Below are 16,679 nucleotides of genomic sequence, written 5' to 3' on the forward strand. Positions count from 1 at the left end.
GAGGAAGGTGGTGGACCAGGCCAGGCCGCGAAGGGACGACAAGACGACGCTGTGCAGGCAGGTTGCCCGCCGGGGTCGACGTCGAGCAGGTGCACCTTTCTCGCGCAGAGCAGAGCAGACAAAGGGCCCCAGAAATCCTCCTGGCGACCGGTACTCCGAACAGGAGGCTGGCCGCAGCAATGACGCCAAACCCGATGGATTCCGCCGGCGGACGAATTTCTCGAGTGAATAGATGCCTGGCCGCCGGATACGATTTGCTATGGAATTTCACGCCATTGTGTGTTCGGGGTAGTTGCACCGGCCCCGAGAGAGCTAGCCGACATAGCTCGAAATCATCGGGATATTTAAAACTGCCCTGGTCAGGCAGGTCGCTTGAAATATCATTCTTCGGGGAACTTTTTAATCCTCGCGCTAAGGAAACAAATAACGGAGCTGGCCCTTCTTTCTCAGATCAAATTTCCGAAATTTTCTTTCATTGCAAAAAGTTTGAAATTTTGAAAGTAATAAAACACAATTCGCCGATTATGGAGCTGCGATTAATGTTATTTTTCGTAAATGTTGGTTAATAATTAATAGATTGACCGAAATCGCAACCACCTGTTCAAAACACCGGCATCATAAAGGATTTCATCAAAATCATCAAAATAATCATATAGAATTGAAGATAACGACGTCCCGCGCCCTTGCACGCCCTCCTTCGCTCGGAAGTATTATATTCTCGATATGAGAAGGTACACCATCATCACGACGCGCGAGAATCGTTACGTGCGCCGCGCGATCGCTCGATCGATCGATGCCGGTGTGATGGAGGATCCACGCCCGGCGCGGATAGCCGTGCTACCAAAGCCGCCACGTGCAAGCGGATAGCAGTTCGCCTTTCACGGACGACTACTCCTCGCGCGGACCTGCAATCAGGGCAAGATTGTAGACATCTGCCGGCCATCTGCCAGCGGAGGCCTTCCGGAGGGCCGGCGACCGCGCGCACTCCTGTCGTTCTTCTACCCGCTTCGCGTCCCTCGCCTATCTCGCATTACAAGGTGCGCGAGCGCGCCGAAATCGCACGCACGCGGTCGTGCGCGCAGATTTGTAGCGGCTCCTTCTTGTTGCTCGTCGCTGCGCGCGTCGAGATTGCATGCGAGCAAGGTGCAATCCAAATTTATGATATGAACGTGTGCGCATATATACAGGTATGCGCTCGACGCGTTTCCAATAGATACCGAATACCCCACGTCGATCTGTTTGCACCGCGACATTGAGGAAATTGGCAGGAAATGTGCGGAAATAATTCTCTCGCAACTGATACTCTACTTGAACCAATAGCTTCTCACCTATTTTACAAATTTCTGAGTTTTGTCACGCAAATTTTTAGTGTTTTAAATCGTTCAATCCATTTTCTCAACTTTCCGATGTCTGTCGTACCTTTTTATATGCTGTTTTTGTTTCAACAGTGTGGCATGCACGGAATGTCGATGTAATGGGATGATTGTAACATTATTTTTATTCGTGTGAAAAACATGTGCATCGCGCGAACTTCTGCGATTCATACCGAGCAAACAACTTTCGCAATTAACTCGTCGACGCATTGCGTCGTTAGAGACGCAATGACGATCTCGATTTGGCTTCGTCGCCGGCAGGCCAGGTGTAAAATCACGGTGCCGCCGAGCGCCAGGTGTACATAACCCGGAGCGGAGGTGCGGAATCAGGCTCTCCGCCGGTCGGCAAGATTAATTTAACGACCGGCTCGTGCAGAACCATAAACTGCGCTGAGGTTAATTCCTAATTAGCTCCCCGCGGTCTGCGCGGGTCTGCGCGTATCTCAAAGCGTGCATACAATGCGTATGCAAGCGTAACGCTTTGGGAGACAACTGCAGTCTCGTCCGGAACTATGGCGGACCCTTGACCACCGATGGCGTATATCAATTAATCAAATGATGGATTAAATGCTCAATTTTATCGCGAATACTTTGATTAATCGTGGAGAAATAATTAAGGATTCTCGAGCATCGTCATTGCTACGCAATGTTGTCGTCATTGTGCGTTGAAAATGATTAAGGACGAATAATAAATCATCGAAGTAATCACAAATGTATTACAAAGTCGCCTCGCGTACCTTATTTCTTCGCATAAATATTTTCTTATGCAAAAATAATGAGTAACAAAGATAAAATAATGGAGTTTAATGGGAACATTGCTATCGCAAATTTCTGCGTTCTCTCAGCTTTTTATTGTCTTTTGATCGATAATTAATTTTACCGCCTTTACGAATGATATTCCCGTCACGCTTTCCCGAATCCATAACCCGAAAGTCGTATAACGTATTCGTTGTATGTGTGGCCAACGACATCGTGGCGACCAGCACAAATAAAGCACAGATGGACGAATGGACGGATAGACGAATGGACAAGCAGGGACGGTGCTATATTTTTAGACTTCTAACTACCGCAAACCAAGTTGCATTACATTGCCATGAGCTCACTCGAATGGATACATAAATAATAACGCGCAGAAAATTTCTGTATGTCGTAAGAGAATATTAAGAGTCGCGTATCTTCTTCCCGTTATGAATTTCCAGTGTAATTATTTAGAGAATATTCTTCTTAATTAAGAAAATATTTCATAAAAGGCTTTTAATCGCACGGACTTCATTAATACTGAAAATTATACAGTTCTGTACAGTTAAGCTTTACACGGATGCAAATAGGTAACAATTTCCTCGATCATATCGCAACCGAATTGAAAAACTGCACGACATCGCGATTCTCAATTTATCATAAGACGTGAGAGACACCTTGTATCTTAGAAATAATTTACGGAAGTAGCGTGCGAAATTCATTCTGTCAATCAATACTTTCTTTTTTTTTAGAAATAACATGGAAGATTATACGATCTAATTAGCTCTCTAGATTTATAGCAACTATTCAATCGCGTAATTGCATAATCATGAAGACTTTAATGGAATCGGGAAGCGTGCGAGAAGTGCGAAATTAGGGATACATCCAATTTGCATTTGGTTTGTCGGGGCTCGTCGCCATCATTACATAACGGTGGTGTAATAACTCAATAGATCTTTCGAAGTCGCTCGAACGCTCGTACGAGGTGTAATACCCGGTAATTCGCGTAGGCAATATGGGGCACTTACGACACTACACGTACATACCTATATGCGCGAGAATCGTCGTCGTCGTCGTCGTCGCCGTTGCACGCCGCACGCCGACCGCCGCCTGCAAGAAAAACCTCAATTTAGTTTATAGTGTCAATTGAATGAACAGACGAGGTACATGATTTATTTTTAGACCTGCATCATAGGGGACTCCGCTGCATTAAGGTCCGTTTATACATATCCGTACCGTATCCGTACCGTGTCCGTATCGTACACGTCCGTGCACGGATGCTAGATTCGATTCCATATGATTAAATGTAAGTATTTACACTATTCCGTATCCGTGCCGTCCGTGTCCGTACCGGCACCGCAGATATCGTTGGCGACGATATTTTCACGGACCGGACGGCACTGAACGTGTCGGTACTGACAAATGTAAATAGGCTTCAGTGTAGCATTCAGATTTTTGAGTCTCATTTTGTATCAATCTGCGATATCGAGAGCATTCTTTTAAAATAAAGAAATGGATTATGATAGAATTATTTCAACAAAATTGATAGAATTAGTGCAACAACACATCGAATTATACGACCTTTCCCATCCAAAATATCTTGATGGAATTTATAAAGAAAAACTGTGGCAGAGTATTTCTCAAGAACTTGACCAACCAGGTAATTTTACTCATGATAAATATTATTTTACAAATAAATTTTTATATTCATTAAACATCATTTTATTTGAAGAAAAAATACACAATTCTCTTCAAAAATTTATACATATGTAGGAACGTGTTTTCGCTAGCCGGTTCTCTCCATCTTGTATATTGTTTTCGTATTTTATTATCAATTAAATTGAGTAACACATTAAAAGCATGTTCTGACATTCTAAAATATTGATAAAATTTAGTTGCATCATCAAAAAATTTTTTATATGTAAAATGTAAAAAATTCATCTTTTGTTTTTCGTTTTGTCCATGCTTTATGAACCCATAAAATCCGTTTTTTTTTTTTTTTTTTTTTTTTTTTAAGATTTCTTTTCGTCTAAAATTAATGCTATTACCGCTAATTCGTTTATCGATAGCTTTGCCATGTTCACAGTTCAGATGTATGTCTCAAGACTGATGTTTCAAAATATTCACGGATGCGAGCCGGATATGTGTAAATACTCATATCGAATCTTGCCGGTACGGTACGGACACGGTACGGATACGGTACGGATATGTATAAACGGACCTTTAAGCGGTTACGTGTGTACTCGCTCATGCACGAACAAGCTCATCTGCACCGCACCTGCTCGACGACGGTGTACACCGGCGAGCGCGGAAAGCGACGTCACACGAGAGACGCGGCTGCGACGATTACGTCGGCGCGCAATTTTCATTTCCCCGACCATACGGAAATAATTAAGCACCTACCTACGCTTTAACGCACAATATTTTCTAGAATACACTGTGTATTTTCCGCCGGCATAAAAATACATTACGTACACATTCGCGTCTATTATTACGTTGTTTAAAATAATGAATCTTCTGATACTCTCCTGATTGTTGAACTTTGTAACACTGCGGATGTAAATGATAAGAGAAGTTTTTTTTTATATTACTTTTTAACAATGTCCTCGTTATTCTAAAGATAGTGTAGTTTTTATACCGCACAATAGAATAAAATGTAAATTTTCCGAGCAAGCATCATTTACACTGAATATCTAACAAGTCGACCGTATTACTGACTATTACGCGATACAGCATCTCGTCTTACCAGATCAGTCGGAAATCTACTCAACGAGCTTAGTTTCGAAAGATGAGAGCGATAGCTTGCATTTCCGTAAAGTCCGCGCACCGGGTGCTGAAAACGCTTACGATTTGGCACGAACTTGCGCCAAGGAATTCCAAGGGGGAATGGGATTGGGCAAACTCGACTTTAGTAAGTAATAGAGGTTTAACCCTCTACGGCCGTGACGAAGGATTTACCTCGATCCTCAAGCAGTGCTCACAACGTCGCCGCTCAAGCTGCAGCTCTCTCCAACAACTTGCTTATCTCACGTAAAGATCGATAATCTATGCAGTTATTGCAAACTTTCCTTAATCTATAATCTACTAAGCGTGCTTTCGACAGTCGGTAGCAATCTCATACTTTCGAGCTCGCTACAATCACAGAAAGCTCCGAACAATTAATATATCCTTGCGGGGCTATATTCGATAGGATCGAATCCGGTTTTCGATCGCAGAGAGTGAAAAATAAAAATAAAAAATTGCCACAAAAGTGCGGTTTAAATTAGTTCGTGCAATTTTTTAGCTTTTTATGACCACTTTTTAAGAAATTACTAATTTATCTTGATTATAGTTTTTATATCAGAATTTTACGACATAAAAGTTCCTCGGACATAGTGGTGTAAAAAAGAATTGACCCTCGCCGTAGTTTCAATCTCCGTCTTATTCCGCGTCGTTATTACCGACACCCTTCGGGCAATCCGCTCTTCCGCCTCAACCCTTTCGAGTTAATGACCACGAATGAAATCGGAGCACACCGCTTACATCACGTCGACCGTACGTATAACGACCTTAAACAAAGAACGGAGATCCCGGAGAAAGAGAGGAAAAGGGAACGAAGGAAGAAAGGAAGGAGAGAGCGAAGAAAGAAAGGAAGGAAGGAAGGAAGGCACCAAAGGAAGGATGTAGAACGGCGCGACCGGGCAGGATCGATGGAGCGCGATTGAGGGTCCTCGAAGAGAGGATCCTTCGACCTACATACAATCGTCCCCTGCGTATGTGTAAAAACTCGCGCGGTCCGTCGACTTCCGGTCCCTCGACCGCTCGATGCAACCCGAGCTTTAAGCTCGCTGGGGGAAGCCTCGGGAGTTTTTACGAGCGCAGTTTATGGAAGCGAGCCAGCTGGGCTCGCGATAAACCCGCTGTACCCTCCTGCGAGGTATGTGTGCACATATATTTACACAAAAACGCACGGGACATGGACACATAAAAATATACGCATTCAAGAGTGGTACACTACGCACAGATACACACCAGTAAAAAGACACAAACAAACTCGCGCATGTCGCAGGTGTATATATATAAATATATATATATATATATACGCGATTTTGCGTACAAATACACGAGCCACATATACACACAGAGATGTGTGCAGTGAATTCGCTGTGTGTATTGCCCAAGTCGCGCTGTGCCAAAAACTTCCGTTTACGATTGCACGAAAATGTTGATTGGAACATCGTGATGTGAGCGACGCATGACGCTTGAAACGTTACCGCCAGATTTATCGTGTAACGGATATGTTGGCGTTCACCCTCCGCGTCGTTTACATTCGTGAAATGCAGTTAAGTAAAACGGAATTTTTGAATCACGAAAAAATCCCTGATGTTTTAGGAAGAAACTTTATTAAAAGATTATGTAAATGTGATTTATCTTAAAAATTTGCAGCGCAGTTATCGAGCAAAAATATAATGTTAAACCATGCAAATTTGCTGAACGAGACAGAATGCATACGTAATAGAGACAAAGATCGCGCGAATTCCTACGTTGGTGTAAAAGAAGTCAACGATTTCCGACTTAACGTCTCTCGTTGCTTTTGTCTAGTTTCTCGCGGAATGAATGACCTTAAGTCCCGTATTCGTAGAAGCTCTCGCTCCAGGGGGCGATGAATGGTTATATCCTTTAGTGTTAGTGGAGGCCGCACGACGACCTTTCAACCGCACCCAGCTTTAGTCGCTGTCAGAACTCACCGAGAAAATTGATATAAACGATTTTCATAAAACTACTTACATGTAAAATGATAAACACCCGTTTCACGTGGAGCTTACTACGCTATTTGTTTATATTAAAAGAGCATTATTGACTGAGGATTGTTCGTCGCGCTCGATCGTGCTCTTTTTAATCAAACCGGCGTGAAAAAGAGCCCTCCGGTGAAACGATAAGCGACTGCGAATAATCGACGCATCCAAAATCATCTGCGCTTATCGTACGCGCGTACACATAGATAATGAGGAGCGGTCGAGCGCGTTTCTATGGGACGGATACATCGAGGGGATTAAACGGTGAAACGGAGCGCGGACGACACGTTTGACCGAAAATGCAAATTCGGTCACGTCGAATTAAATCGGCCATCGCACAGGCGCCAGTCGCGCTCGATGCGCGACGCGAGGGCGTCAATCACGGATGCACGAAACACGTTTTCAAACGCAATTGATGTCAAACAACACGCGCACCGAGTCTTCAAAATTTAGCGAATAATCTGTGCGTCCATCGCATTCTTTGCCTTGAAAAATTTGATCGTCATATTTTTAGATTATATATTTTAGTTTAATGTCCATCATTCTCTCTTAACGAAAACAGATATCTATATTGTTTTTTTCTTTATTTCCTGAATTTGATATTGCATTACTTTGCTAGAAATAGATTAATTATTCGACGAGATTCGTGACATTATAATTCAATCGAATAAACAATGATGCAAATAAATTGTGACAACCTTGGCACATACCACGGACGCTTAAGGATTTCGCACTCAACGGCTATAAATTCTAGTGGATTTACTCCATTATTTACGGCGGATGCAATTGATGGCCACGTCGTTGGGGCATGGGCACCCGCATTTGTTTCGCGGCGACACTAGCGAGGGCGTGAAGACGAGTACGAGTCGAAAAAGAAATATAACCCGACAACGGAGCCAGGAAGCTGTGGGATTCTCACGCACAGAGAGGGAATCGTGACGGAAGATCACGCTACATCTGCGACGAGGCGAATTTCGTTCTCGAAGCGACTCCAAAAAGCGCAAAAGGAAAACCGCTCCTATTTACGGGCGCAAAAAGAAATGGAATGAGCAAAAAGATGTTTTCCGCGCACAAGAACAAGATCAGATTATGGTTGTTAATAGCTCCGGCTTGAACAAAAATACGCAAAATATGAAATCAAGCATTTTGCCCTAATTTTCATCCATGATTTGAATTAATTGAACATTTTAACTCAATTTCCTGTCGTTTCGGATCTAAATTCGAAAATGTTGAAAACGGAGCAAAGACGTTACAACAATTTTATTCGAAGCAAAATCTACTTCGATCGTAAAGTTCTCTCAAATATTATTTCAGAGTGCAAAGCATCGATGGATCGCGGAGTGGACGTCTTCTAAAACCGAGAGCATCGGGATGCGGTGGCGTCTTCGAGAATAGATAGAATCCGCATGTCAGTTAGCAGCTGCCAACTCGAGGAAACGTACGTTTTGGCTTCGCGAACGCTCTCAGTTAAATAACGTCATTTTGGAATCTCTGACAAATGCCCGGAATAAGCGCGCGATCTCTTGGAACGATTTTGCGGTTTCTGTGTATTCAAATTGATCCGAAAACGAAGCGACTTAATTCTGATCTGTCCTGAGGTATTTCCTATTTTAAATCTTTATCATTTTTCTGCTTATTTTTTTACTTATGTTAACCATAAACTGTCCATTGCAAAAATAAATTAAAAATTTCCATGTAAATAACCGTGTAATTATGCAAACTAAAAAAAAAAAGATTTTATGTATTTATTCATGAAGTTTTCAGAGAGATTAAAATTTTAAGCTCTTCTTTAAATGATAACATTTTCCACTGAAAATTGATTACAGAGATATCAGCCTGACGTCATTAGCGGACAAAAGTATGTGGCTGAGTGCCAATCTGAGATGTGCTTTGATTATCTGAATATAATGAGATAATTAAAAATGCGATAATTAAAAAGCCCCAGCTTATCGAGTCATACAACAAATATTATCATCGAGAAAAAATACGAGAGGACAGGTTATATCAGAAGAATTTCTCACGTCTTTCCGGTGTTTTCCGCGGCACCGACGGTTTTCACTGCGCTCGGTGTGCGTCTACTATCGCGCGGCGCAAACATCGCGTCACGCGCGCGCGCGCGTGTGTGTTATCAGCACCGGCCGAGACAAGTTAACTATCGGGACGGACATTTTATATCGGTGAGGGAAAAGCCGTTCGATTAGATCCCCGTGCGCGAACGAATTATGCAAATCGCGGGGAAACCGGTCCTCGGTAATCTCGTGCTGCCGCGCTGCGACGCGTCGTGCACGGCATTATCGTGGGCACTCTCGTCGGCTTTTTAATCGATTTTAAAATAAATCGACCGATTAACGGAAGATAGCAGAGGTGCGTCAAAGGGTTAATTGAATCGCTGGAAATTTATCGGCAGATTGAGCAGCATCTCGATCGGCTTTGCGAATTTTATTCGCGCGAGTTATACGTACAAATAGTTATGGAGTATAATCATAAAACTGGATGGCTCTATATACAGCGATACTTCCGCCGAATTGTGGAAAAAAATTTTTTGCCAAAATAAAAATGGAAGTCTAATTGCCCGGCTATTTGGCAATAAAATTGACAAACAAAATTAATATAATAAAATCTTGTATCTTTTTTTTTTATTTCAAATAAAGTTTTATTAAGCAAAATCTTATTTAAAAATCTAATGTGCAATTTTGCAACTCATGTTCGTAGCTCAGCGTTTATCTTTAATCCTCATCTTTCATTTTCTATCATTACATGTAAGCTTATTGACTTCACGCGTATAATCAAATATCTGTATATAGCCTACAGCATTTACAGCTAATCTTTTATCTGTAGACGTGAAATGTGGTGAATACCGCACGCCAATATTATCATAACCGGATTCAAAGTGTTAACAACATTACTCTTGACGTATCTCGAGTTCTGGATCGTAGCGATTGACTATCTCGAATAAATTGCGTTTGACGAATTCCGCGGATGCCATCGAATGTTGCTTATGCTAACGAACCACGAATATCTTTTCATTTATACAGTGACGTATCGAGTTTTTTACAACAGCTTTTTTCAAAAAAGTTTCCAGTTATGTGACAGCACGTGAAAATCGTCAAATGCACTAAAAAAGACATAAGTATTAAGGCTCCTAGGTAGTCACCGCAGCCATATTAGATTCGTGACGTCAGAAGCGAGAAATGACACGCCGAGAATTCTTGCGTGCCATTTCTAAATAAAATGATAATTTAACAAAGTAACACTCTGGATCGCTTTAAGACACCTGTAAAATTGTCCGAAAACTATGCTTTTTCCTTGACAGGTTATAAACAATTGTTAAATCAACAGTGAAACGAAGCCTAATTATGCGAGAAAACACACGGTTGACAGCTGTCTGTATGAGTAGAAAATTCTCCTTCTACGTTGGGCTTTCCCTGCTAATCTTAGTTTTCGGATAATTTTACAGGTTTCATGAACACGTCACATATCACAGTACTAACATTTAACGAATATTAATGAAATGGCACGCAAGAATAAATTGGGTAGTCAACATGTCATTTTTTCACGCCTAATAGTTCATCGATTCTCCACCTAAGACGCTGCATAAGAATTTCTGTCATATGGACATGTCGGTAACGGTACTAAGCTATATATATTCTGTATTTATCGCGTTTATTTTTTTGTAAACAAATTTTTAAATTATAAATTAACATTTTGTATGTTATTCAGTAATTTACTTTTATCGAATCAATTGATTAGGTCAAACTGTTACACTATTTATTTATACGATAAATCGACTGGGTAAATTCGACTAGGTTTTTATTCCTACCACAATTATGTCGCTACTGTCAACGCGGAGTTCACGGCTGCGGGACCAGGAGCCTTAATTTTAAGAATATCACTTTTTTTCAAATATTAAAATAAAAGAATGAAAAAAAAAGGTTTTTACATTATACAAGGATATAAAATAACAAATTCGAGGAGAAAAGTACTGGCTATCATAATATTTCTTTTATCTTACGTTATATATTGATATCATTTTCGCGTTACTAAAAATGTTCAGAAATTCCAGAATACGCCACTGCGTTAATAATGTTGTGCGTCGTACCGGCTGTGTATGCGTGTACAGACACACACGCACACGTACACGGACCGCGCCAGACGACCGGCGCCACGAGGAATCTCCACGCACACCTGAATGCCGACCGAATGGCGACCGCTTGCGTAAGAGTCTGACGAACGAACGTCGAGTCATTCTAAGATTTCCGCGCGCGGCGCGCCAGCTCGTCGAACGAGCCAAGTTGGGAAAGTCTCGGAAAAACTCGGAGAAAACTCAGCATTAATTCTTTCGTGTCCAACAATTTTGAACAATGTCACGTAGATATGCGAGAAAGTGAAATCCAGTGAAACCCAGAACTATTTTTAATATTCAAAGATGTACTATCATCTCGATAGAAGTCTAACATATTTTCCGTTTCATTACATTTTCTATTTTACGTGCAATTGCTGTATCTAACATAAACCTTAACATAAATCTTCGCATCAATATTTCCGTCAATTGTCACAAATTTTTATTAGGGCAAGAATGCGGATGGTAAGCATCATAAATTATTGCTGAAACATGTCATACATCGTCAGTGATTGCACAGTGTGCATGGCGAAACTTCCGCAACGGGAAATGCACCTGCTGTACTGGCTAACTATGGCGAGAAGCTACTACTATTATTATTCTTCAATGACTAGACAGCGATACAACCGCTTAATAAGTCCGAGCACGTACGGATTGCAGGACGATTCCTGCGGTTGATTAATACATTGCGATACTCGGCGATAAAGTGACGAGGAAGACTTCACACTTGCATTACGGCTTTTTTATTACGCATCCTGATTACGCACTTACCATGCGATCCTTGAACCTCATAGGAGTCATGATTCCAAGGCCTACTCTTACCGCATGTAATCTCGCACCTATCGAGATTTTTCCTCGCGAATCATCTCATCGAATTGCCGCGCGCATTTGCATACATCTATACGAGAAAAGTAGAATCTGATTTTGTTTTTAGCTCTTGAAATTTAGCTACACATTTCCGGACATATCCCATTTTTAATGCATTTTTGAAGAATAATTTTGAATATCTCGGAATGAACAATTACACATTCGATCGAATATATTCGCATATTCGCATTGAATAATAATTTGTCACGGCCTTCATGCAACTAATCCATCCCGGATGCATATAAATAAACATTTACACATTTGTCTTAATACAATTTTAATGTAACAATTTTAATGCATTTATTTTTTATGATTTTGATGAAGATAAAGATTTGTAATAAAAACGTTAAGGATATTCTTCGTGCTGGTTGCTGAAATTTAACGATACAATTTTTAATACATTTTACGATATTAAAAAAGTTTCTGAAATGGAAAAATCGCTCCGTGTTGAAATAATTCGCAAACTTTATCGATTTGTGGTAGTCCTATCACACGAGTAGAATTTTTCGATGATCCAATGTTATTTTCAATGTAAATATTTATTTCACAATTAAATCCATTTTCATCCAACACGCTTTTACTTCTACTAAAATTTATTTCCAGCTGTAGCAACACTGGAAAACACAATAAAACCGACTTCGTGCACTAATTTCGACTTTCTATGATGATCATAACATTTTGCCGGTGACATGCAAATACACTGTATATGACGAATCGCTGAGCAGCCGAGCCATCGTTTGCCGTTGTCGTTGTCGCGGAACGATTCCAAACGTGGCGTCGATCGCCAGGCTCGTGCGACAAAGCGTGAATTACGACAAGCCCGTTGCATACATTATGCGCCGCCGGTATTCCCATTAGCTCGTCGTCGGAACGTAAATAAACGGGACGCGGAACCGGCCTTCGCGAGAGAAAAGGCTGCAAAATGAGACGGGATGAGACGTTACGTGTCCTAACCGCGACTTTATCGTAAATTCTCTTACACAAGAGTTATCCCGCGCGTCATGGCACGCACGCGTGAGCGTTGTCTCGAAGGCGCGAGGCGTGCCCACGCGTGCCTCGCGCTCGAAAACCTGAACACCCGAACGTGTGCTCGCCAATTATTTATTCGGCCTCTCTGCATGCGCGAACCAATGAGAATCTCATCTGCGCGAATTCCAATCGATATTTCCGCGTCCCTCGGAGAACACGAATTTCGTCGGACGTATTCGCCCGACGAATGTGTGCCCGCAAAATTTATTCGCGATTAATCATATATCATCGCGAGTTGTTAAAATAACAATTAATTAATTCTGCGATAACGATCGTAAGAACTCCAATTCAAAAGCGATGCAAAAGAATATTCAAAATGGAGTATCGAAATATTAAATGTGTTTTGAAATATATGAATACAAAGACAACGGAATTACGTCAGCACATTGACGTTATCAACGATGACTACGGAAATGTCTGTTCACGATACGATTACATATCTTGAAACGCTGTTAGTAGTCATTGTACCGTGAATCACCGGCGCGTCTCAATTAAATCGAGGCACGAAGATCGTTCACATGGATAACTCCATACGTGGAAAAAATCGCACGCGGAATCACGCTCCGTTCCGAGATCACCTCCTTTTTGATAAATCGATCCAGAATCGATCGCGAATGCACGGCCTGATGAGCGTCGAACCGAAGACGTCGCGAGCGTTCGATATTTAATTGTATGGAAATCAGCCACTGTGTGGAAACATGTGCATATGTATATGTCTGCGCGCGGCAAGGTTAATGCGCACATAAATTCACCTTTTATTATTCTCTCTCACGGTCATGAAACGAGCTCTGTTTTGGCGGAAGCATTCTTGATGACAGTTCGACGGATAAAATAAATCAAAATTAAAAAAGACGATCACTATATATTATTAATATATCTTCCCGACGGTCTCTGTAGAGATAATAGTCGATCATTTTTATTTTTTTACCTATGACTATGAGTAATTTACTATAAATTAACAGCGATGAGTTATCTAATACATTAAATTTTGTTACATACAAATTATTGCAATAAAAAAAGAGGTATAAGCTAATAATGTAGCGTGTAACCATTTCTAACGACTTTAAACTTTTCCACAAATGCTAAAGTTGATTATATGTGAAATGTAAAAAAAATACGTTTACGTGGATAAATATTTTTCGAGAAGTGAAAACGGAGAACATTGTAAACGAATTCGCTCTGGCGACTTCGCTTCCAAATAAGAAGGAGAGAGAGAGTTTATAGCACTCGAAAGTTTACCGAAGACGGGGTAAGAAGAGCGAGAAGAGAGCGAGTCCAAGTTACTCGGAGGACGGCTGTCCTGAGGATTGGGGAAGCCCTCTAGCGCGATTCTCGGTTGTACGAGGTTATTCTCCGGCGCGTCCCGAGATCTAGGAATAGAACTCCACCCGTTACTTACGGCACCGCCGCTCTTCTCCGCTCTCCCTCGCACACGACGAGCAGCGGCTAAGGTTTCGTTCACAATCGTTCGTCTGTCATCGCCAACCATGCGCCACGCGCATGTTCTCCATTCACGAAGCTCGTAAGTGGTAAACACATCGCATAGCATGGACACCGACTATTGTGTTTTCATTCTTAATTGAATGACTTTTATGGAGAGAGCGTCGGAAACACCAAAAGGTCTTTCAAACTCGGCTAGTAAAAATTTAACTTTAAAAACAGTGGTGGCTTTGTGGTTCAGGCAAACTTAGGTTAATTCCTTAATAGGAGTTTGATGTTTATTGAGGAATTTTGCAAAATTGTGTGTGAATGTGTGTGTGTATGAGTAAATATATAAAATATTGTTATTTCATCAGTATCGATAAAATTATTCTCGATAAAAATTAACAAAAATATTTTAATTAATGTGACATACTAAAATGCACTTTTACACAAACACTTTCATTGTTCTCACTCGTTCCATATCGATTATACTAATTTTCTCTAAGAAAGTCTCTTGGCTCGACGATGTCAATTGCGGCTATTTCTGACTATTTTGCACATATACAATTGAATGACACAAGGAACATAGCGAATTAACGAAGAAAGAAGTTAAGGAGAGAAATAGAAAGCAAATGCGGATCTTGAAACACTTCCCAGCTTGTGAACAACGTGCGCGACTCCGGATCAATGATTTACGAATCAACTTGGCTCTTTCCGACCCCGATTTCCGTGAGATCCCCAGAGATCCGTTCTATCCAAGATTCGGGCAAGCTCCATTTTTCTGCTTTTTTTTCAAATCACTACTCTCCATCAACTCAAACCCAAAAAGCAATTATTAGATTGCCTAGATTTTTGCGAAATAACTTTGCGCGCGCCATGTGTTCTATTCATTTAAATATATGATGCAGTATAAGTTATATTAAGCTGACACGAAGTGTAATTTCACCCCTTTTTCAAGAAAAATGTTTAATGTATTCTTATCTATAAAATTTATATTTATATCGCAAAAACTTTTGAGTCGCGGAGAAGTGCTTGTGTAAAAATCTTTTATTCTACATTACGTCTATTGTAAAACTTATTATAAAGAGCTTAAGAATATGATATCTCATATCCTACCTTCTTTTACAATCTTTTATACAATTGACACAAATTGAATTTAAACGATATTTTCATCGCCATTTATGACAGCATCTTCCTACCATTTATTCCTCTTTCTACTCTCATTTTATTTTCATTTCAGTAATCAATAGTCTCATTTTTTTAAATTACAGTCAGGAAGACAACAAACTGATGTAATTAACAACGTTCCCGATTTCTCAAAAATCTATAGAATACAATTTTTAAAATAAAATAATAAGCAAAAAAAATCGCGCAAAAATCGGAGAGACATATCGGCGAAATCGAATTAAGCGTCCCGCGAAAATGAACTCTATTCTCCGTGAAAGCAACGGAAGACCCACGGACTAGAATTCGGTCGAATGTGAGTATTACGAGGTGAACGCGAGACGACCGTGGTTCTCTGTCGTCACAACCTCCTTTTCTGCTTTTCCTCTCCTCCTCTCCCCCACCCTCTCTTGTAAAATTGTCGCCGATGGAGAAATCCGACAAAACGTCCTTGCGCGAGAAGGAAAAAAAAGAAACATTTTTGTGCTGCCCCGTTATTTGCAAGATCGAGTTTTGTTTGTTGAATATGCAACCTTGCAGTTCGTAAAATATATATTTATACTTCACGTTAACACGTTGACCGACGATGACGAATGTCATCGTGGTAAAATTTACTTTGTGACATAACGGCGTGATTTCTTCTACACGTCAAATATAAGATACAGCGTACAAAGTTCAGTAATATCCTGCTTTTTTATCTAATGTAAAATCAATTTTTAAAAAACGCTCATTTGAATAACATTTAGAGTTGGACTTGAATAACATTAACAGTTAGAGCATATGCGAGACAACATTTAATTAAGCAAATCGAGATGCATTTGTCGTTTCTGCGTAATCACAGCATCGATCGCGCCGTAATTGCGTTCCACGACAGCGTGCATTGTACCAGACGATCTCTCTGTCGATCGATCTCTCGGCGCCTGCGGGCGTGCATGAATCACGCTCGCATCCAGATGACGATGTTCGTCTTCTCCTCGAGTGTTCCACAATACCGCTCCTCTCCGACAACAAGAGACTTCGTTAAGATACCGGCAGCATAAATTTAATACTTAAAAAATTACCATGAAAGATTAATAAATTTCGTGGGTCAACGAATGTTATTAACTTTGTGAAATTCGGCATCGCTCCTTGTCGTGCTCCCACCGCAAAGTATGCGCGTGATTCAATTTCTAACGGCTCTCTGATTAAACA

General features: G+C 40.8%; 2 long non-coding RNA genes across 3 annotated transcripts in view; one reads left to right on the top strand and one right to left on the bottom strand.

Moving 5' to 3' along the window:
* Positions 1-9,488, top strand: part of LOC136996980 (uncharacterized) — a 48,432-nt gene extending 38,944 nt beyond the window's left edge. Inside the window, exons 2-3 of the long non-coding RNA XR_010887807.1 lie at positions 6,160-8,484; positions 8,713-9,488. This is a non-coding gene — a long non-coding RNA (uncharacterized lncRNA). The remainder of the gene's footprint in view (positions 1-6,159; positions 8,485-8,712) is intronic.
* The window catches only part of LOC105678162 (uncharacterized), a 162,865-nt gene that overhangs the window by 61,578 nt on the left and 84,608 nt on the right, over positions 1-16,679 (bottom strand). For both annotated transcript variants that reach the window (XR_010887801.1, XR_001101669.2), the window contains one exon: positions 3,158-3,221. This is a non-coding gene — a long non-coding RNA (uncharacterized lncRNA). The remainder of the gene's footprint in view (positions 1-3,157; positions 3,222-16,679) is intronic.

Source organism: Linepithema humile, chromosome 1 (assembly GCF_040581485.1).
Source record: "Linepithema humile isolate Giens D197 chromosome 1, Lhum_UNIL_v1.0, whole genome shotgun sequence".
Lineage (NCBI taxonomy): Eukaryota > Metazoa > Arthropoda > Insecta > Hymenoptera > Formicidae > Linepithema > Linepithema humile.